The sequence below is a fragment of the Adiantum capillus-veneris genome, chromosome 15, assembly GCF_014529385.1.
Source record: "Adiantum capillus-veneris isolate H3 chromosome 15, ASM1452938v2, whole genome shotgun sequence".
NCBI classification, from domain to species: domain Eukaryota; kingdom Viridiplantae; phylum Streptophyta; class Polypodiopsida; order Polypodiales; family Pteridaceae; genus Adiantum; species Adiantum capillus-veneris.
In genome coordinates this window covers 22,220,123-22,244,596 of record NC_140945.1, presented here as the reverse complement: position 1 = coordinate 22,244,596, position 24,474 = coordinate 22,220,123, and positions in this window count along the sequence as shown.

The window sequence follows — 24,474 nt, the reverse complement described above, 5'->3', positions numbered from 1 at the left end:
AGCTTTGTACATATGACATTGTAATATTTTAGGTACCATGCACTATGCACACTCCACATTTGCACCTTGTGATATCTAAGTCACTTGAATATTTGTACATAGATGCACAATTCACTTTCACATCATCACCGTTGGTTCATATTTCACATTGTATAGGGGCTTGGGTTTTTCCCTTGAACTCCCCAAGGGTTTTTTCATCCAAAGCTAGAGACCTTTGTTTGAGTGGGGGTGTTGGAGCTATATATGGCTCACTCTACTGAACTTGGTCTCACCTATATATTTGTATCTTGTCCTCAATATGAATCAGTCTTTGGGAGCGTATATGGTGTGTCTCTTGTCTCGTCTCTCTCTCTCTTTCTCTCTACATCTCAACATTTTTCCCCCAAAAAAATGGGGTGGACAACTTTATGCTTTTCAAACTTCCATAACTCCTACACATGATTTCCAATTTGAGCGGAGATTATAGATCTATAATCTACACACCAAGCTCTTTCCGTAAATATGTTACATGATATGATTTTGCACGCTAGATTTTAAATTTATTTTGGAGGAAACTTTGAATTCAAATAAACTAGCTGTTTTGCCTGTTTGAAATCAAATGTTGTCCTTTGATTGCTTTCTCAATACTAAAGGTTTGACTCCCTTAAACTGCCAAATAAAGAGGTCCTCCTAGACCCCATTCTCTTCCTAATGGGGTGCCAACATAATTGTTCTACAAGGGCACCTAAGCCACCCTATATCCCTAGGATCATAGGATCGTAGGGGCACCTTGTGGCCCTAGGACTATAGGAAGGTGCCAAAGTAGTACCCCCATTTCATACGTTGCTCTCTATCCATAATGAAACATCCTATAGCCTTAGGGTCATAGGGATGACATTGTGGCCATTTAGGCGCCCTTGAGTGACCTAAATGCTCATCAAGAGCCTTTACATTGGCACCCTGTGGGCCTAGGGCCACAAGGTGTCTCTAACCTAATTAGAGTATTACTACAGGGTAATAGGGTGCCTCAATAATATATAGGGGACTTTGTGGCTCTAGATCTAGAGGGTGCCAACGAAAAGGTTATATTAGTATACCCAAGCTCGGGGGGGGGGGGGGGGGGGTTCACTTCAAAAGTATGTAACTATCACATGAGTGCAAAAGGGGTTATTAAATTTCACTTTTTCTAACATTTTTACATATCTAAGGATATCAAAAATTGAAATTGGAATCTTGTTTATAGATTCAATAGGAAAAGGGTGTATTTTATTTGTTAAAAATTCAAACATAAGGAGTTTTAGAAATAGTCCTTGAGCACATGTGATATACACAAATTATATATAGTGACCCCCCAAGCACCCAAGCCACCCTACTGCCGTAAGGCCATAGGATTTCTCATTAGATTAGATTTTCCTCTATTTCAGTGATAGAGCCTATGGCCCTAGGGTCATAGGGATACAATAAGGATACCATGGTATCCATGTAGGTACTCTTGAGTGGCCCAAATGATCCTCTAGAACTTCTATAATTGGATCGGGGGGGGGGGGGGAGTCATTTTGTATATATTGAAGAACTACTTTTAAAACTCCTTATCTATGAGATTTTAATCAAGAAAATACACCATTTTCCTATTTAATATGTAAATTTTTTTCCCAATTTCATTTTATAGTACCCTTCTGTATGTGAAAATGTGAGAAAAAAAAATTTAATAATTCCTTTTAGTGCATAGAGTTCCCTTTAATTGAATGAGAGTTCTTATGTCCATGGTGTCCATGTAGGTTTCCTTGAGTGGTTTATATTCCCTTTAGAAGCTCTACATTGGCACCCTCTGGCTCTAGGGCCATAAGATGCACTCTAATTTAATGAGAGTTCCTATGTACATGGCTCCATGTAGGTATCCTTGAGTGGCATAAATGCCCCTTTAGAGCTTCTACATTGGCACAATATAAAATACCACACATCTTTATTGGTCAATGCCTATATTCATGGGTGCAACATACGTGCACACCCATGTCTGTATGACAATTCATGTAGTGGGAAAAACTCCCTTTCCTTCTATTTTATTTCTAAATTGTGACCTCTACCATAGGTCTAGAGTAGCTATAATGGATAAAACTACATCTTAACTTGGCTATGTAGTATCATGCATACCTGGAAATATGTCCCATTGTGCAATGTGCATGCAAATTCTAAACCTTGGCACTCTATGTCCGACGGGCCATAAGATGCTCTCTAATCTAATAATAGGTCCTATGGATCTAGGTCCATAGTGTGCCAACAAATTGTCTCTAGTTCCATAGGTGCCCTTGAGTGTCCCAAATGCCCTTTAGAGCTTCTACACTGGCACCCTATGGACCTCGGGTCATAGAGTGCACTCTTATCTAATGAGAGTTCCTATGTACATGGTTCTCATGTAGTTTCCCTTTAGTGGCATGAATATTTTGGCATAAGCTGCACACTGTGGGTCCTGCGAATGTCCAGACACTGCGGACTAGGACATCATGCGGCTTCAAAAAATTCTTCGTGGGATATCATGGGACAAGACGGGTTTTTCACCGTTCTAGATCTACGTTGGAGCAAGGTGTATTTGGGGGGCATACCGGCATTTTGGATATCTCCTAAATCAATCTATATATCATTCTCATGTAATCCTGGGCTCTGTTGTGTATTAATGAATAAGATGGTGTTCTGTTTCTGTGCATTATTGTCTATTTTGTCTTCTTAGACATTGTTGTTCACCTAATGTAAGAAAGTGTGAGGGTATCCATTCTTGTAGTGCTTATTGCTCCACTATAGAGCTACAGGTGTTACATCTGGAGACCAGAAGTGTGATGGGCGACCTGCTGTGAACATGCATGCGCACTAGGTCGCAGGGTCATCCTGACCCTGTTGTTCTAGTCGTGGGTAGATGACTGAGGAGAGGTGGTTCGGATGAATTCATTTTCTCCACACCCTAGGTTGAGGAACATGTGTCTCCATCTCCAAGCCAGGTTCGTGGTCGGCGTATTCGGTGTATGCGACGTACTTTACGTAGTCAGTCATGTCCTCCTATTGTGCGCTCTCTTTCACCAACTCATGTTGCTCCACCATCGACTGCAGTAAGTAGTCCTGCAGTTTCACCGCCATCGTCCCCGCCTCCTATTGTTCGGCAACTCTTTCCAGGAGGGGGCACAGTTCGGCAAGGGGTTATGGCGCAACGAGTGGCAGTTGGTCAGATTAATTATAGCTGCTTTTGAGGTCTCTCAAAGAAAAATTTTGATGCAAATTTGTGGAAATTTAATAAAGTGTATGGATTAAATCATCCTGGTGCTGTAGTTCCTCTCTTTCAATAATCGGTGTTTGAGTCCACACTTTTTGGGAAAGCTACAAAATGGTTGTCAGAGTATCCTGATGATCATTTTCAAACTTATGGAGAAGGTTTTAGAGTGTTCTTGCGTCGATTTATAACAAAAAAGACGATCTCTCAACATTTGGAAAAGCTTCAGATGTTGCATCAAAAGTCGTTTTGCTAGTGGAGGATTATACTCCAAAGTTTCTGATGCTCTTGCAACAGGTACGTACCTCAAGCAAAACGTCCAAGAGTCAAGGTGTTGAATGATTATTTTCTACAAGGACTAAATAAGGATCTCAAAACTGCTATGGCAACAGTGGATAAGGTAACCGCTCCACTGGGTAATATTATTGCACATGCTATTGTAGTAGGTGAAGCCTTGGAAGATACATAGTCATCGAGGAAATCAAAGAAAAAGGATCGCAAGAAATCTCATCGTAAATCTCAGGGAAGTGGCAGTGATAGTTCAGAGTCGGAGAGTGCACACTCAAAATCCTCAGATTGAGGTAGCAGTAGTTCGGTGAAAGAGTTGGAGGCACCTCAGAAAAAATCCCACCGTCAAGGGAAAGGTGTTTCATCTGGATCTATGGAATCTTCTACGATGGTAAAGAGTCTGAAGGAGCTATAGTGTACTCAGTGCCGAAATCCTGGACATGCCGCTCAAGATTGCACATTGAATCAGAAATGGTGTGCAATTTGCACAGCCAATACCCATAATACAGTGGAATTTTATTATAACGGTCATGGCCGTAGGAGTCGAGATTCTTCTGCATGGTAGTTACAACAGCCAGGACAAGAGCCTGCGGTGGTGTTGGCTCACTCTCATGCAATAGAGGCACCTTGTAATGGAATTTTCCTATTTAATTTGAGAGTAGCGGAAATTAATGAGAGTACTTTTGAGAAATGACTTTGTGAGAATAGCTGGTGAACATAATTGAAGATCGCAACATAATCATAGCAATTAGCTAACTTGGCATGAACAATACTTTTGCAAGAGAGAGAATTTAGAGAACATGACAACAATTGAGGATTGGATTTATGTGGAGACGGTCCCCCCTACAATGGGCATTTGTAGTATGATTTCTCCCATTAAGAGAGACTTGTTACAATACAATTTTTGTGTTCCTTGTGACCTAGGTGATGCAATAAAGATGGAAAGCTTCATGCATCACAAACATAACATAAACTTGAAGAAAGCTTTAACTATCCCAAGCCTCAGTCCCAAGACCTCAAACATCTTTGAAGGTGGAGAGAGCTAGCAGGGAATGAGGGTAGGGAAGAGGAAGAAGAAACATTTCTTAGGAGAAAGAATTAGTTCCTCACTTATCATAACTCTTGTTGCTAGCATACATAATAGCATAGTAATGAGGAAGAAGGAGATGGAAAGCTTAAGCATTGAAGCATGGCTCTTGGTTGGATTTGCACTCCATATCCAAGAGTGTTGGTGTAGGCTCTCAACCTCTACTTGCTTGGAGAAGCAGAGGGAGATCTTGCACTTTGCATAGCACACAATGAGAGTGTTTGTGAGTGTGTGTGGGTGAGTATACCCCCTAAGCAACCCCCTAGATTGCTTGGGTCCACCCCCCCTTGTAGCTCATGCTTGAAGCTCATTGGACCCCTCCAGGCCTAGCCAATCACAAGAAGGAGGCATTACAAGCAGCAAGGGTAGCCTTGAGACAAGTGTCCCCCTTTCCCCTTTGAGAGAGAGGGCTAGATAAATAATAAATAATTTAATTAAATATCCTAAATTATTATTGGACCCCTTCGGTGGCCAACCAATAGGCTTCAGGCACACCATGAGGGCAACATGAGAGGAACTTGACAAGTGTCCCTTTTGCTTTCTTTGTACCATGCATGCCTTGTGTGAGTGTGTGGGTGTTCTCTCTCATCCCCCCTCATGTAGGGCTCGCCCCCTCCTTGTAGGGATTGAATCTTTGAATTTTTGACACCTCAAGCCCCTCATGCATATGCCCAATTCCCACCACAAGCTTGGCTCATAAGCACTTTAAGCTTGGGCTGGGTTCTCACCTCAAGTACAACCCTAGCATCTCAAGCATGTCAAGCACCTCAAGCATCTCAATAATTAAGCACCTCAAGAATCTCAAGCACCTCAATCATCAAGCACATCAAGCACCATAGTCATCAAGCATGACAAGCACCTCGAGCTGGGTCGGGTTCCCGCGCCTCAAGATCAGCCCTAGCTTACCTAAGATCGAAGGCCTTTTACACACATTATTGGAGGTCTTCAATGAAGCTAACCCGAAGGTCTTATGCTCCATTTGTTAGCCTTGCTCTTTGATAGACCATCTCTCATTTGGGCCCCTTTACCATTCGCCACGTGTTGAGATAGATCTCTAAGCACATTTCTATATCTTAACACTTGTTACAGTTTATTCTCCCACATTAAGTGACCAATTTAATATGATAAAATCATTTGGGTTGGTTAGATATTAGATATTAGATTTTATGACACACCTTTTCTAGGACTAGCCGATGGACGAGGTCAAGAGGGGGGTTCGCGGATGCGGAAGAGGTGGCCAAAATCCTAATCAACCCAAGACCTGCCCTTTCTATTTGGGAGATGGGCATTAGTGGTCAAAAACTTTGGAATATGATTGAAAGAAATAAGAACGTGCTGCCGGAAAGCAGCACGAGTGTAGCTATGGTTCAGATTGAGGGATTGGAGGAATCTGACTCGGTGCTTTCACTGACTACCCGTTCTAGCAAAAATGTGGTACCAGAATCAAATGTTAAGCTTCCGGATCTGGCAACTCAAGAAGATGTACACAAAAAGACTGTAACATGGATGTCACATTCAGTACCACCGTTGCAATCATCAAGACCATCGGCGGCCTCCTCAGAGAAGAAAGAGAGGAAAGTCATAAATAGGGCAAATACCATGGAAGAGGATAATTGGGATTCTGTTTGGAAGGAGGCACTAGAATCACCATTACAAGTGCGATTGGGATCTTTATTGAAACTAGTTCCGAATTTTTATAAATCTTTGCTGAGTCAGAAGTTCAAAGAAATGAAGGAGATGAAAGTCGATGTTGCGGCAGTTGAGGAAGAGCTGGATGATTCAGTCTCGTTACCGGCAACTAGGATTACGGATACACGCATTCCGGAGCTTTCAATAATATATCATGGAATTTATATGGACAAAGTCCTATTAGATGGAGGTGCGGGAGTGAATATTATTACTCAAGCGGCTTGTGACTGCTTTGGTCTTAGTGATTGGGAACCTGCTCCCTTTGTAGTTTGCATGTTTCTTCTAAAACCTTCTAAATTCTTCTTCAAATTTCTAGAGCTTTCCAAAAACTTTTAGATTCTTTCAAAATCTTCTTGAAGCTTCTAGAAACTTCTAGAATCTTCAAATTTCTAGAGTCTTCTAGATTCTTTCAAAATCTTCTTCAAGCTTCTAGAAACTTCTAAAATCTTCTTGATACTTTTAGAACCTTCTAGAATATTTTGGATCGTTCTAGATTCTTATAGAGTCTTCTAATAACGATGTGGGCGATGACATAGGCGATAATGCAGGCAATGATGTAGGCAATCATATAAACAATGATACAGGTGATGTCATAAGCGACGGACTCTCAAGCATCCATGACATTATCCCCTTCTCTAGCGATGAGTTCCACGAGGAGAGGTGGTGTTCCTTGACTAGGGCTTCCATGGATGTTGTTGATGGAACTCTTGGACTTTGAGAGGTGCATGCTGAAGATTGTATGTTGGTTCTAAGGTTTGTTCACTGGCATCATAGCCGTTCCAATGCACCCAAGTACCGTAGCTTGCCACGTGAAACTAAAGAGAATCTAGGACTTTCTTGACCTCATATTCGTCATGTCCTTGAATCTCAACCGGAGGAGGTGGTTGTTGGGCTCTTCCTAGGATGTTAGATGTGTGGCAAGGTTCTAGGACTAAGACATGAAAGACTGTTGAGAGAAGGAGAGAACACAGAAGTAGAACCCCAAAGTGTGTAGAATACACACATGAGATGATGTATATATAGAGGGGACCTGGGTGCCATATATAGAGAAGCCATATATAGAGTAGCTTCACATATAAGCTCAACACCCCCGCTCAAATAAGGGTCCCTAACTGTGGATGAAAAAAGCCCTTGGGGGATCAAGGGAAAAACCCACAGCTCTATATACACCCACCGTTATATTATAAAAATCATTAAATATACAAATGTTTACGAGGAGCTACATCACTCCTTTTACAATGAATGTTTTATGAGGAGTTACATTACTCCTATCCTATCAAATACAATAATGAATACAAAGGTTCAATAAAGAGGTGTAAAAGCTATCGATTAGCTTGTAATCAAAAGTGTCTCCGTGAATCTGCTGTGTAGCTTGTCATCAATATCGCATCACCAAACATGTCTTCATGTTGTCATCAATATGGCATCACCAAACATATCTTCATAAATCTTTTATTGTCACCAAATTTGTCTTCATAAAATCAATTCTTTGATCAATCCTACATAGATCATAGACTCCAAAAGAACATGTCATGAAAATTATTAGCATTGTTAATGAAATAACTACTTTCACAATGCCATAAGAGATGGTTCGCGACGCCACTCTTTTAACGACATATATACGCACGACAACATATGGTACATAAAGTATAAACGTAAAAGTACAAAATGTGTGATTACGTGATACAAAGGATATGTGTATATACTACATAAAACAACATTTATCAATGTAGTGATCAATGAATACCATCAAAGTATTAACAAAATATCATCATTATATCAATAAAAATGAGTAAATGACCATGGTATCAACGAAAAGCATCATGATATCACCGAGATTAATCATTGTATCAACGAAACAACATTATGGCATCACCGAGAATAACCATGGTATCAACGAAACATCATCATGGCATTGTAACAAGATTTGATTTCGAGGTGTTTTAGTAATAAATTTTGTTTTCTAGGAAGTTTTTGTCATTTTAAAGTTAGTCCACTGTGTAGAAGGATGTGTGGATTGTTTTCGTCCGATAAAATTTTTTGATCCGGAAGGCACTTTCTGGGGCATTTTTGAAGGCGTTAACGTGGGATTTTGAAAAAGTGATGTATGAAGCGATTGAAGCCTGCGTTATAAGGAACAACTTTGGTTCTTTGAGTCTTTAGAGATTTTGATGTTTTGATGCTCGTTGAAGGCCAAAGATTAAGAAAAAAAGTTGGATTTGCTGTTTTTGCATCGTTTTTGTAGAAAATGCTGTTTTGCAGGTTGATTTTCAGCAAATCGGAGCAGGCTATGGAAATTTTCCATCACATAGCCGTCGAAGAGCGCAGCGGGGGCAACAAGATTGTATGAGACGGACTTGGGCTGTTTTGGCTCCGTTTGGGAGTTATGTTCAGTTGAAGACAGCTGAAAAAAAAAAACTAACCTCTACGGATCGCTTCACGATCACGTTTTTTTTTACCTTGTTCTCGCAGGTATATTGGCGCGCAAGTCGAGTCGACCGAGCGCCAAAAATAGAAAAGCGGCTATTTTAAGAGGTCGCAGGTTTTTTGGAGGAGAATAGAAGGATGGGTGGTGCGTTTTGGGGGTGATTCACCATTCTCTCTTCTGCGAGTGCGAGTGCGAGTGCGAGTGCGAGTGAGAGTGCGAGTGCGAGTGCGAGTGCGAGTGAGACGCTGCATGCAAGCGAATTGAAGCTCGGGGGTGGTCGGGAGGTTCGAGCTCCGTACAACGGAGTGCGCCCATATATATATTCAATTGCTCCTCTGTTGTATCAAACACTATCAATACAAAGATTTCTTCCTCCGTTTTGCTGTCTATCTCTATTATTCGGTTCCCGTGACAAGCATCACCGAGAATAACCATGGTATCAACGAAACAACATCATGGTATCACCGAGAATAACCATGGTATCAACAAAACATCATCATGGTATCAACAAAAATCACCATGGAATCAACGAAACAACATCATGGCATCACCGAGAATAACCATGGTATCAACGAAACATCATCATGGCATCACCGAGAATAACCATGGTATCAATGAAATATCATCATGGCACCACCGAGAATAACCATGGTATCAATGACATATCATCATGGTATCAACGAAAATCACCATGACCAAAGTATTAACAAAACATCATCATGGTACCATCAAAATCACTATGGTATCAATGAGAAATTATCAATAAAACGACGTAAACTATATCTCTAAAAGAATAATTATACGAGAATCAATGAACGAGTATATCATATAACAAAAGATCATGTACCAACAGTAGCTCGATAGAATTTGGACGATCATCAACGGCTCGACTGAATCGGAACGATGTGTAACTGGCTTCTGCAGCAAAGTTACGTCAGTAACAAATATATGATTGATGAAGAAAAATATAATTGAGAAGTTTTCAATTATGAGAAAAATCAAAAGCAAAAAGTAAAATTTTGATTTTCAAACATATTCGCAGTCCGAGACGATAACCCAAAATCGGTGCAGAATTTAGAGAAACTTCCTTCTGCAAAGTTATAGACCACATCGATTCCGGTCTCCCATAGCGGGTAGTTTCTTCTGCAAAGTTGTAGAACACATCGATTCCGGTCTCTCACGCGGGTAGTTTCTGCAAAATCATTTTCAATAAGCAGAAAAATAAAAAACAAAAAACGGAAATTGCTTTTTATGTATGTACGCAGTCCGCGAACGATAACTCAAAATTGGTACAGAATTTGAAAACACTTCCTTCTGCAAAGTTGTAGACCACATCCATTCCGGTCTCCTTCGCGGGTAGTTTCTGCAAAATCGTTTTCAATTAGCAAAAAAAATTAAAAACAAAAAGCAAAAGTTGCTTTTCAGGTATGTACGCAGTCCGCGAACGATAACTCAAAATCGGTGCAGAATTTGAAAACACTTCCTTCTGCAAAGTTGTAGACCACATCGATTCCGGTCTCTCTAGCAGGTAGTTTCTGCAAAATCGTTTTCAATTAGCAGAAAAATAAAAAAAAAAAGCGAAAGTTGCTTTTTAGGTATGTACGCAGTCCGCGAATGATAACTCAAAATCGGTGCAGAATTTGAAAACACTTCCTTTTGCAAAGTTGTAGACCACATCGATTCCGGTCTCCTTCGCGGGTAGTTTCTGCAAAATTGTTTCCAATTAGCAGAAAAATCAAAAACAAAAAACGGAAGTTGCTTTTTACGTATGTACGCAGTCCGCGAACAATAACTCAAAATCGGTGCAGAATTTGAAAAAACTTCCTTCTGCAAAGTTGTAGACCACATCGATTCCGGTCTCTTGCGCGGATAGTTTGCGGTCCGTGAACAATAACTCAAAATCGGTGCAGAATTTGAAGAAACTTCCTTCTGCAAAGTTGTAGACCACATCGATTCCGATCCCTGCAGCGGGTAGTTTCTGCAAAATCGATTTTGATCAGGAGAAAAATCAAAATAAAAAACGTACTGCTTTGATACCATGTTGAGAGAAGGAGAGAACACAGAAGTAGAACCCCAAAGTGTGTAGAATACACACATGAGATGATGTATATATAGAGGGGACCTGGGTGCCATATATAGAGAAGCCATATATTGAGTAGCTTCACATATAAGCTCAACAAAGACCGGATGGATTTTCATGGATGAGGGCAACAGGAGTCGATAGCTGACAGGGTGGACGTGACAGATAATCTTAAACGGACCAAGCCTTCGATAATCAAGCTTTTCATAGGGACAAGATGAACGCAGATCACACCGAAGGAGCCACACTTTATCCCCCTTTTGGTGTTTTGGATGTTTCATGCGATGTACACTACAAGAGGTACTTCATAGTAGAGACGCTCGCAGTACGACGCTCAAATGTGAAAAACCACACCGTTGCTATAGGCGTCGCTAAATTACAAGTAACTTAGCGACGCTCATAGCAACACCTATAGCGGCGCCACCAGGGCTAAAAAAAATAACTGAGAGAGTCCGAAAACTCAGATCTCAGATCTGAGTTTTTGGCGCACGCTCAAGCAAGCAAGGTAATGCGCGCTCTCCCTCTCTCTCTCTTTCTTCTCCACACACACACACACACGAGGAGAGGAAGGAGAGCCAAGTATTCTCCTTCCCTCTCCTCCCTCTCATGTTCCCTTCCCCTCTTTCTCTCTCCCTCTCTCTCTCTCTCACACACACACACATTGTGTTTTTCAGAGAGAGAGAGAGAGAGAGAGAGAGAGAGAGAGAGAGACAGAGAGAGAGAGAGAGAGCACAAGCATAAACAAAAAACGCACACACACATGCATAAACAAGGGATGCACACACACATTGAGAGAGGAAAAGAGAGAGAGAGAATGCATAAACCAAAAACGCACACACACACATGCATAAACAAAGAATGCACACACACATTGAGAGAGGAAAAGAGAGAGAGAGAGAGAGAGAGAGAGAGAGAGAGAAAGAGAAATATATAAAACAAAGAGAGAGAGAGAGAGAGAGAGAGAGAGAGAGAGAAGAAGAAGAAGAGAGTCTTAACATCGTAGGAAACTATCCCAAGAGACCTTAAAGATCTAGTCGACAGGAGTTGAACTCAAGACCTGTTATTCATGAGGGAAATGGCATAACCAATCTATCACACTTCGGTGATAGAAAAGTTATACCAATTTTCTCCTTTTTTTATTGGCGTGCACACACACTCGAGAAGAAGAGAGTTTAATTTAACGTCGTAGGAAACTAATTAAAGAGACCTAAAGATCCAGCCGACGAGGAGTTGAACTCAAACCCTATTATTCAAGAGGGAAATGGCATAAGCAATCTACCACACTTGGGTGATAGAAAGGTTATACCATTTTTCTGTTTTTATTGGCACACCCACACACACACACACAAGAAGAAGAGAGTTTTAACGTCGTAGGAAACTATCCCAAAAGACGTTAAAGATTAGGTTAGATGTAGACTTACGTTAAATTAGATTTAGGTTTATTTTTAGTTAGATTTACGTTTGATTAGATTTAGGTTTATTTAGGTTAGATTTAGATTTACGTTATATTAGATTAGATTTAGGTTTATTGAGGTTTATTTACGTTATATTTAGATTTACATTATATTAGATTAGATTTAGGTTTATTTACGTTATTTACCTGTTATTGAAGAGGGAAATGGCATAACCAATCTAGCACACTTGGGTGATAGAAAGGTTATACCATTTTCCTCTTTTTATTGTTTAAGATAAGGTTATATTTAGATTTACATTAGATTAGATTTAGGTTTATTTAAGTTAGATTATATTAGATTTAGGTTTATTTTTAGTACACCGAAGGATTATACTGCCTACGCGTTTGAGAGTGGCCGGTGTCTCGGTCACTGCGTCGGAGATGCTTAGGAGTGACTCGAACACTGCGTAGGGGTCACCTAGAGGCCTGGATGATGAGCATTCATCGGACAAGGTTGCTATAGTTCACGGCAGGGACATGCCAAAGTGATACGCCTACCTCATCAATCGTATATCCGATGAGACCATTATGACCCTTGAGGGGAAGCAAGTGATGGGCCACATACAACAGTTGTGTAGATGTGAATGGGCCTCACATATACAAATACTTCAATGCAAGAGTTTAATACTCTCACCTCTCCACCCTATCGATCCATGACGCAAGTGATGGGACAAAATCCTCCTCAAAGCTGGCCCAGCCGCCGTTCCCCAGGGAGGAGAGGATGACCAATCTAGATAGGTGGTGGCAGCAAAGTGACGCAGCAAGAGTTTGCATCAAGACGGGGAATGGCGGCTGGACCAGCTTCGAGGAGGATTTTGTCCCATGAAAGCTAGTATTAAACTCTTGCATTGAAGTATTTGTATATGTGAGGCCCATTTACATCTACACAGCTAGTAGCCCCATTGGTATGTCTTTTACCCTTCAATGGAGCGAATCACCGCATGTTCAATTAGGTTAGATTTATGATAAGATTTTGGATTGATTTTTTATATTAGAGTCTAACTTCGAGATTACGGTAAAAAATTAGAGTTAGACGAACGGTGAAAAGATCTACTATGAAAAGATGTTAAGATGCTGTGAAATGCTACAGCTAGAGAAGAGGCAAAGGGGTTTTGTCCACTACATGCACTATCATGTAGACGTGGGTGTGTAGATTTCTTGTCCCCACAAATATAGACATTGACCAATAAAGACGAGATTATAACCTGATGGTTCTGATCTCCGTGCACCCCTAGACCGAGGTGTGCGTGGATTGGACATACTAGAGAATGTGAGGTAGTTTACAATGTGAACAAAGAGAGAGAGAGAGAGAGAGAGAGAGAGAGAGAGAGAGAGAGAGAGAGATAAAAGAAGAAGAATGCCAATAGAAGATTAAATTTGTTGTCCAGGTTATAAGATTTTTGCCCTCATTATGAGGAGTGACGAGGATGTGGGGCCGTCAACGAGGATCTTATGTCCTTGTAATCAATGCAAGCATGCTGTGTGATGAACAAGACGCATTTCTTTGCAGCACATTCGCAAATTTGGCGAGCTCGATCCATCTATTATAGATCGAGTTGTTGCCAATTATAACTCATCGGACTCTAACACTGGCCAACAGGCAGCAATCATGCAACCCAATAGACATGTTCGCAGGTGCTTTGGTCAAGCAGCATATGTGAGGCCACAAGATGTAGCCTTTGGAAGCTCGGGGGATGATCATGCATACCACATTCCCAACGAGGCAATGTTTGAGCCCAAGATTGATGAAATGATCAAGACGATCATGGATTCAAAAAGGCTTATCTATGATGATATGAAAAGTGAAGCCGATACGCCATTGTATAATGGAGCACGTGTGTCTATATTGAAAGCGCTCCTAGTTCTTCTCAACATGCAGGCAAAGTTTGGATGGAGTGACACTAGCGTCACAGCGCTTTTCAGGTGATCTATTACAATTAGTTTACTTTAATAAAAATCTAAATGTATAATGATCTGATAGATTTTTACACAATTGTACCGTATTTTTATGTTGTGTAGATTGCTCAAAGAGTACATACTACTAGCTGATAATGTAATGTCAGATTCCCGAGAGGAAGCAAGAAATATTTTGCAAAACTTGGGGATGGATTACAATTTCATCCACGCTTGTCCTAATGACTGCATTCTTTTCAGAGGGGAATACATAGACATGGAGAAGTGTCCGAAATGTGATTCCGAAAGATATCGAGTAGATCTTGACGGAACAAAAATTCCTCAAAAGGTTTTGTGAAATTTTCCTTTGCTTCCTTTCATCAAGCATTTCTTCGAATGTATGTCCATGGCCGCCCTAGCATCATGGCATGAGGAGAATAAATCTTTGGATGGTGTGCTACGGATTCCTGGAGATTGCGCAGCCTGGAAACATATAGATGGAACATGGTCGGATTTTGCCAGGGAAGCTCGAAATTTGCGCTTAGGCCTGGCTATGGATGGCGTAAATCCATTTGGTCAAATATCAACATCTTAAAGTGTATGGACCGTTGTCATCATCAACTACAACATTCTCCCATGGTTGACTACGAAGAAGGGGCACCTATGGCTAAGCTTGATTGTGCCGGGGCGATATAAAGTGAAGAATATGGATGTGTATCTTCGTCCACTATTGGAAGAGCTACAACAACTGTGGATTGGCATAGAAGTGGTGGATATGAGCCGACACACAGGTCGACGGAATGCTTTGATCAGAGGCATTCTAATGTGAAACATGCATGACTATCTCGGACTAACACAATGCTCAGGTGATCTATTTACACTCCTCACTCAGACACTGTAAATCTTGATTTTTCTCAAGCTGATCTATTATCATGTGTAAACATGTAGGGCTTCAAAGAAGTGGATACAGAGCATGTGTCACATGTGGACCTAGACTGAATGCACATAGGGTGCCCTCATTGAAGAAGCAAATCTACGAAGGTCATCAAGCATATCTTCCAGAGAATCATGTGTTACGTGATGGATTTTTGGGAAGAGAGCCACCGAGGATGTCTGCACAAGCATGGTTAGAGCATAAGGAGATGTGTGATGACGGATTACCCCTAGGGATGAAGAGACTATCTCTATGGTACAAGTTACCATACTGGCCCCGACTCATGATCAATCGCTTTCTCGATCCAATGCAAATATTCAAGAATGTGGGTAATCTACTATGGGATCATCTTACCGGCAAGAAAGATACTTTGGGAGCCAGGGTTGACCTTAGAAATGTGGATGAAGGTTGGTTGGTATCAGAGTCCCTAGTGTACATTGGAGAGTGGCTAGACGGATTTGATAATTCCCGGGATACACTATGGCGAACCATAGATGATGAGTGCATATCTGGGATTGTCATGTGCAATCTCGGTGTTGAGAAGAAGATGACAGAAGATCTAGAGGCTAAAATCAACCAATTTTGCATGCTTAACAATCCAGTGATGCAAAAGTGGATTTCACAATATGAGGATGCAAAGCAAGAGCGACAAAGGGCACGAATCAAGTGGAGACGGGGAAGACGACCACCGATGCACTATCTGACGGGTCTCGAGAGCCTACCATCATTCATGAGCTCAAGATGGTTGCACAACCAATTGAAAAGCGCACAACAGTGCGGTGAAGAAGTGACTGAGGAAGAGTGGGAGTACTCTCGGGGTTGCGCGGCCAAGGTAAGTTTGCAATGTACGACTAGTGACTTTCTAGATGTTTGAACGGCCACTCATAATCTATGTTTGTTGTAGTATAAGTCATACACAACAGCATGGTGTAAAGGTTGACATTTTAGGGTGGAATGGATCGACAAAAAGCGTTTTACTCAAGATTGTGGAATCATGGCAAAATTTGAACAGGCTAGTTGCCGACGGTCCTCTGATGTAGATCTTGTGGAGGCGGAACTCACTTACTTCGGCACGCTCAAAGAGATTTTGAGGATCGATTATAGAGGATTTTTTGTCGACTTGTTGGACGTGCAATGGTTCAAGATAATCATGGAGGGTTGCAACGCTACTGTGCGTAGAGCAGAGTCTAGTTTTCTTGAGGTGGATTCAACTAAGAAATGGACTAACCGAAGAGACACTTTCGTACTACCGAGCATTGTGAACAAGTAGTATGTAAATAGTTAACATCCCATTTTAGAATCTATGTCCTTGGAAGCTCTCATGTAAGTTATGTGGCTCTGGTAGGTGATATCTCATCCTACAAAGTCTGCATCAAATTGGTGGTACGTCATAGAGGAGACACCTGACGTCCATACCCCCATTGACACGCCGCTAGAGACCCCTGTCGGGGACACCCAGGTTCACGCGTCAGCGGCAAGAGGGCTTGCCTTACTCCGTCGACTTCAGCGGCGGCATCATCTTGGAAATGAAGGCAAGAAGGTGATTTCACATATGCACGGTCTTTGCTCTCAGGTGTTTAGACACTACATACTAAACACCTAGAGTGAAGTACCGAATGATTTAAAATATAGAGTCATCAGTATGCTTCGTGACAATTTTTCCGTTCCAACACTAGATGACCGCTTCAATGAAGACGTGATGAAGGTTCGAATGCGCGAATACTGCAAGCACAAGCATTCTGAAGTGCAAAAAGCAATCAAGCATGGGTGGAATAGACCAGATTGGCTGGCCAAAGAAGATTGGAAGAATGCGAAGAAAGCAACACGCAAGAACCCCAACAAGTGGAAGCAACAAAAGGAGGTAGCGAGAGCGCGAGTAGAGGCAGCGAGCTCGCACCACTTGGGGAGCGGCGGGTGGGCATCATTTGAGGCCGATTTTGTAAGTGTTTTCGCATTGCTCTCTATGTTTGATAGTTTAGGGTTATGGATTTTTAAATTCTAACATAATGGATTCTTTGTATGTTTTGACAGTGGTCGATGACGGGACGTGATCCCACACCGTAAGAGCGTGAGTACGCAGGTAGAAAGGGCTTAAATGCCTTTTGAGTTCTCGCGGCGGCATGGTTAGTATTAGGGTTTATTCTTTTCTATTCGTTGTATTGTTTTATAAGTGTCGCTATATATATGTTTATACTTACAAAAAGCTGTCTTATTGTTTTTTTTTGTGGAATCGAACAGATATGCCGCTTGGACGCGATGAGACATCTGATTAGACGACGTCAGTTTAGCCATAGCTAGATAGCATTAGTTTCTTTTTGTCATAGCTTATGTATCATGAGACCACTTTTATACGTCTTTTTCAAAACCATGTATATTTTTTAAATAATGACAATGGTTTGTATCGATTTCATTTGCAAAGTTTAACAATCAAGTGATTTTGCCTATGTGTACAATTGTCATTGATTTACTTTCATCAATTCACGCTTGTCAATTTTGTCTCTTTATTTTGCAAACAATACGTACTATGGATGATGGAGTTAATGGTTATATTGTCTTGTGGGTGACTAGTTTGGGTCTACATCTACCTTTGCAATTTTTTTCAAAGGTGAATCAATTAATGAAACATTCAATATGATTGAATGCCCTGCCACCAAAAAAAAAATCTCTTCGGCGTCGCTATGAACGTCGCTATATAAGGCTCTGCAGCGTTGCTATAATCGTCGCTATATGCATCTCTATATAGCGACGATCATAGCGACGCTTATAAAGACTGTTATAACGACGCTTATAGAGACGTTCCCGTATCGACGCTCTTAGCAACGCCGGGGGTTATAAAAACCCAATGTATTTCCATTGCTAAAAGCGTCACAAGAGTACACAACCTCTTGTAGTGGTAGATGTGCACTTTCCTTATACTTGGATTGAGATTCTTTGATATGAATAGTAAGTTCTTTGTGAATTGCGAATAACCATTGTGCAAGATGAATAGCAACTGGATTCTTGACTTGATGGTGCCTGTGGATATCTTGTTTGGGATGTTGACCATAATTAGCAAAGAATGGAGTGTGACGGATGAAGGCATGAAAACTGTTATTGTAGGAAATTTTTGCTAGTGGTAGGAGCTTGACCCAATTATCCTGGTGATAGTTGATAGTACAACGGAGATACTATTCCAAAACTTGATTTACTCTCTCTGTTTGTCCATCACTTTGGGGGTGATTGGCTGAGGAGAGGTTAATTTGTACTCCGAGTAGATTAAATAAGCTTTTCCAGAAGCTAGAGATGAATTGTGGGCCTTCATAAAAAACTATGTCATCCGGTGTCGGGATGTGTGCGGTCTAGCTGGGAAGGTGCGGAACCTATGGCTGTGAGAGTTCGTGATGAGAGTCACAAACACTTTATGAAAAAGTGTTTATGGAGAATCACCAACCCTCTTCCTAAAGATGGTTTTTACTCTAAGAGCGTTCGTGACAAAAATGTCACAAACCCTCTTTGCTATTGTGCTTGGAATTTTCTTGTTTTGTAGTCGAGATTATGATGAAAGGACCATCAAATCACATCCAATTTTACTTTAAAAGATCAATGAGGAACACTAAGTGCTCAGCCATAAAACCTCAATTCTCATACAAGAACAATTCTCAATCAAAATCCAAACCTCTTTGGTGGTATCATGTAGCCTCGCCCCCAATTACATAGTCGTAGCATCAAACAGTTTAAATGAATACACAAGCTTCCACCTTCACGGCGACCATTTGCTGAGTTTGCAGAGATTTAAGAGCTTCTAAATTGAATCCCACACACCATTTTGATAAGAGGAAACCCTAATTCACTCCCTCACAAGATCAGATATAAGATTTCGAAGAGGTGGGACTGCCCGACACATAGATTGAGCAACCATGGAAGGCATTGCACAGTAGTGATAAATTGCAAGTCTTTTCCTGTAAAAATCCCCCTTCTCTCTCTTCCCCATGGAATTATGAGCTGATGTGTCAATTTTTGGGCCATTTTGCCACTTTGGACCAAAACTAGGCCATTTTCAGCTCATTTTTGACCCAAAAAATGTCATTTTTTATGCGAAAAAATCCCAAACGGAGTCAAGAAAATCCCTAAATTTGTGGGATCACTCGCATAAGCATAAAAAGCATAGATAAGTACCATTTTTCATTAATATACCATTTTGGGTCACTTTCCATGCAATTCTGCAACGGCGCCTGTTAGCTGCTATTTATGACAGTTTTTGTCCGCATCAGTCTTTGTAGATGAGATGAGTGTGCCACCATGAAACACTTGGAATATGTACATTGTCAAATCAAATTAGGCATCTTATCAAGTGAAAAAACACGCAAATGAGCCACATCCAGGGCCACGACTCCCCGGACAGGTATGTACATGATAGCGACCGTAGTAGCCGCTTTAGCATATATCACGATATGTACATTATTGTTTTTCTTTCCATGCATCGAGAAGTTTCAAAAGTGAGGTGAATGTTTTTATTTCACACTATGTACGTGCCACGGCACGACACCGGTAATCCGTGATAAGGATAGATATGATGTAGAAAGAATTTGGCCGTATCTTCGCCGGTGATGGTTTTAGTGGTTGGAATGAAGTGTGCCATTTTTGTAAGCTGATCTATGACTACTAAAATGGAGTCAAATCCTTGTGACAATTTGGGACAAGGGTAGCTCTACAATGAAATCCATGGAGATGGATGACCATGGTTTGCTTGGAATGGGCAAGGGATAGGAGTAACCCATGAGGACGATGACGAGGAGCCTTTGATCTATTGCAAGTGTCACAAGTGCCTACATACTCCTTGACAAGCTTCCACTTTTGAGGCCACCAAAATTCATGGGAGAGAAGCTCAATTGTCTTATTAACCCCAAAATGCCTTACTGAGTGATGGAAGATCATGCCGCTGTTGAAGTAACAGAGGTAACTATCTTGATAATAGTTGCAGTAATATTTAAAATGCAAAAAAAAAACCTCCCGCCCTCCTCTCTCTTCCCTCTCTAGTTGATTTTAGACCTTCTCTTTATAAAACGCGGTAAAAGACTGCAGTAAACAATTAGAGATTTTCATAGTGAGAGTTTTTACTCTATGGAGTATCTTCATTATGCGACAATAATATCTCATATTGATTCACGATGATTTACATGCTTGTTGTATGATGGCATGACATTGTTTCATGATATAATGTGTTTGAGATATTTTTTATTTCATGGATATGTTCCATGATGCTGTAATGTTATTCCATGATTATTTGCTATCATTTATTAATGATGAACATTATTAATATTACATTGTGTTGTTCCATGATTATTCGTTATGATTCGAAAGATTATTATTTTATGATAATTTATTATTTGCTAATTTATATTACATTGAATGTTAAGAGAGAGGGAGAGAGCACAGAAATAGAACCCCAAAGTGTGTAGAATACACACATGAGATGATGTATATATAGAGGGGACCTGGGTGCCATATATAGAGAAGCCATATATTGAGTAGCTTCACATATAAGCTCAATATCCCCGCTCAAATAAGGGTCCCTAACTGTGGATGAAAAAACCCTTGGGGGATCAAGGGAAAAACCCACAGCTTTATATGCACCCACCGTTATATTATAAAAATCATTGAATATACAAATGTTCACGAGGAGCTACATCACTCCTTTTACAATGAATGTTTTATGAGGAGTTACATTACTCCTATCCTATCAAATACAATAATGAATACAAAGGTTCATATAAAGAGGTGTAAAGAAAAGTGTCTCCGTAAATCTGTTGTGTAGCTTGTCATCAATATCGCATCACCAAACATGTCTTCTTGTTGTCATCAATATGGCATCACCAAACATATCTTCATAAATCTTTTATTGTCACCAAGTTTGTCTTCATAAAATCAATTCTTTGATCAATCCTACATAGATCATAGACTCAAAAAAAAAACATAGTCATGAAAATTATTAGCATCGTTAATAAAATAATTACGTTCACAATGCCATAAGAGATGGTTCGCGATGCCACTCTTTTGACGACAACATATGGTACATAAAGTATGAACGTAAAAGTACAAAATGTGTGATTACATGATGCAAATGATATACTACATAAAACAACATTTATCAATGTAGTGATCAATGAATACCATCAAAGTATTAATAAAATATCATCATTGTATAAATAAAAATGAATAAATCATCATGGTATCAACGAAAAGCATCATGATATCACCCAGAATAATCATTGTATCAACGAAACAACATCATGGCATCACCGAGAATAACCATGGTATCAACGAAACAACATCATGGTATCATAAAAAATAACCACGGTATCAACGAAACAACATCATGGTATCATCGAGAATAACCATGGTATCAACGAAACAATATCATGGTATCACCGAGAATAACCATGGTATCAACGAAACAATATCATGGTATCACCGAGAATAACCATGATATCAATTACAAAACATCATCATGGTATCAACAAAAATCACCATGGAATCAACAAAATATCATCATGGCATCACCGAGAATAACCATGGTATCAATGAAATATCATCATGGTATCAACGAAAATCACCATGAACAAAGTATTAACAAAACATCATCATGGTACCATCAAAATCACTATGGTATCAATGAGAAATTATCAGTAAAACGACGTAAACTATATCTCTAAAAGAATAATTATACGAGAATCAATGAACGAGTATATCATATCACAAAAGAAGATGTACCAATAGTAGCTCGATAGAATTTGGACAATCATCAACGGCTCGACTGAATCAGAACGATATGTAACTAGCTTCTGCAGCAAAGTTACGTCAGAAACAAATATATGATTGATGAAGAAAAAATATAATTGAGAAGTTTTCAATTATGAAAAAAATCAAAAGCAAAAAGTAAAATTTTGAGTTTCAAACATATTTGCAGTCCGAGACGATAACCCAAAATCGGTACAGAATTTAGAGAAACTTTCTTCTGCAAGGTTATAGACCACATCGATTCCGATGTCTCAAGCAAATAGTTTCTCATCGATTCCGATGCCTGCAGCGGCTAGTTTATCTGCAAAGTTATAGACCACATCGATTCCGATCCCTTACGGGGTAGTTTCTGCAAAATCTTTTTCAATTAGCAGAAAAATCAAAAACATAAAACAAAACTTGCTTTTCACGTATATACGTATTTCGCGAACGATAACTCAAAATCGGTGCAGAATTTGAAAAAACTTCCTTTTGCAAAGTTGTAGACCACATCGATTCCCGTGCCCTATGCGAGCAGTTTGCAATCCGTGAACGATAACTCAAAATCGGTGCAGAATTTGAAAAAACTTCCTTCTCCAAAGTTGTAGACTGCATCGATTCTGGTCTATCAAGATGGTAGTTTCTACAAATTCGTTTTTAATTAACAGAAAAATCAAAACCATAAAACGAAACTTGCTTTTCGAAAATGTACGCAGTCCGCAAACGATAACTCAAAATCGGTGCATAATTTGAAAAAACTTTCTTCTGCAAAGTTGTAGACCACATCAATTTTAGTCCCTCCAACAGATAGTTTCTGCAAATCGTTTTTAATTAGCAAAAAAATCAAAAACAAAAAGTGAAAGTTGCTTTTTGGACATGTACGCAGTCCGCGAACGATAACTCAAAAATGGTGTAGAATTTGAAAAAACATTCTTCTGCAAAGTTGTAGACCACATTGATTCCAGTCCTTCCCACGAAAAATTTTCTGGAAAATCGTTTTCAATTAGCACAAAAATCAAAAATAAAATGCGGAAACTGTTTTTCAGTTATGTACGCAGTCCGCGAACGATAACTCCAAATCGGTGCAGAATTTGAAAAAACTTCCTTTTGCAAAGTTGTAGACCACATTGATTCCGATCCCTCTTGCCGGTAGTTTCTGCAAAATCGGTTTTTATCTGGAGAAAAATCAAAAACAAAACGTACTGCTCTGATACCATGTTGAGAGAGAGGGAGAGAGCACAGAAATAGAACCCCAAAGTGTGTAGAATACACACATGAGATGATGTATATATAGAGGGGACCTGGGTGCCATATATAGAGAAGCCATATATTGAGTAGCTTCACATATAAGCTCAACATTGAATAGAGTTCATACAAATAAGAGATCCTCATGGTCAAATGTGTGTATCAGTTTTGTACAAATGTGCACATATTACATGTATTTCATGTTAAGAAAATTGTATAATATATACATGGATTGAATCTTAATTTAACATATTTTTTGTGAATCAATTTTGAGGCATTGCAAACCATCTCTAAAGACATTATGTCCATATATTTCTCTGACATTGACATAACTTCTATCATAAACTCTTTGATTTTTTGATACTGGGCGCATATTATATATAATTCAAAGATAGAGTGAAGTATATTTGAAATGGTATACATTAATTGAAGCTAATTTAGATGATCCAAAGCCTCCTTTGAAGTATTTGAAGAGTTAATCACATCATTTCATCGAGCCTTTCAGGCTATCGTTGTATGCAATAGGAGTTATGTAGCTCTTTATAAATCATTTTTGTATATTGAACAATATATTATTATAACAATGGATATATATAGCGCTGTGGATTTTTTTCTTGAGCCTCCAAGGGTGTTTTAAATCATAGTTAGGGACCCTTATTTGAGCAGGGCTATTGAGCTTATATGTGAAGCTACTCTAAATATAGCACTGGGTCCCCTCTAGCATATATATACCATCATGTGTGCATATTATACAAACTTTGGGGTTGCACTTTCTGCGTATCTTCTCTTCCTTTGTCTCCTCAATAGATATAAGTTCAATGATATTGGTTTGTGGTTACTCATTCTTTTGAAGATTATTTACAATTTGATGGCTACTTCACATGCTTAGGTAGTAATATATATACCTTTTGAGGATTTTTTTGACTATTTGCTAACTTTTAAGGCTGAATAGGAGAATAATTTCAAGTACTAATTCCATGAAGTTGGTGGTGGCTGCCACGTTGGGTTTTTGGTTTCACTAAATGAGTTTCATAATTGCTTATATTGCATAGATGTAGTGTGTGTATGGACAAAGAATAAGAACCGTTCCTAAGGCACTTTGTGATACTCTTAATAAAAGGTAACGAATACCCATAAATGCTTACAAGACACTAAATGGTACTCATACTATGGTGTTTTCCTTGGGCCTTTATGGTTTCTAGCTATAATTAGAGTTTTGTTGCTCCATAATAGAAATATTTTGTTCTAAAAATTAGAAATACTAGTCCTTCTTTAAAATAGATGGTCCTTATTGTTATGTATATTCTTTTTTCATCCATTGTGGTTTTCTATAATAAAAGGATAGCTTATATTAAAAAAACATATAGTTATCTTCTTGTTGAAAAA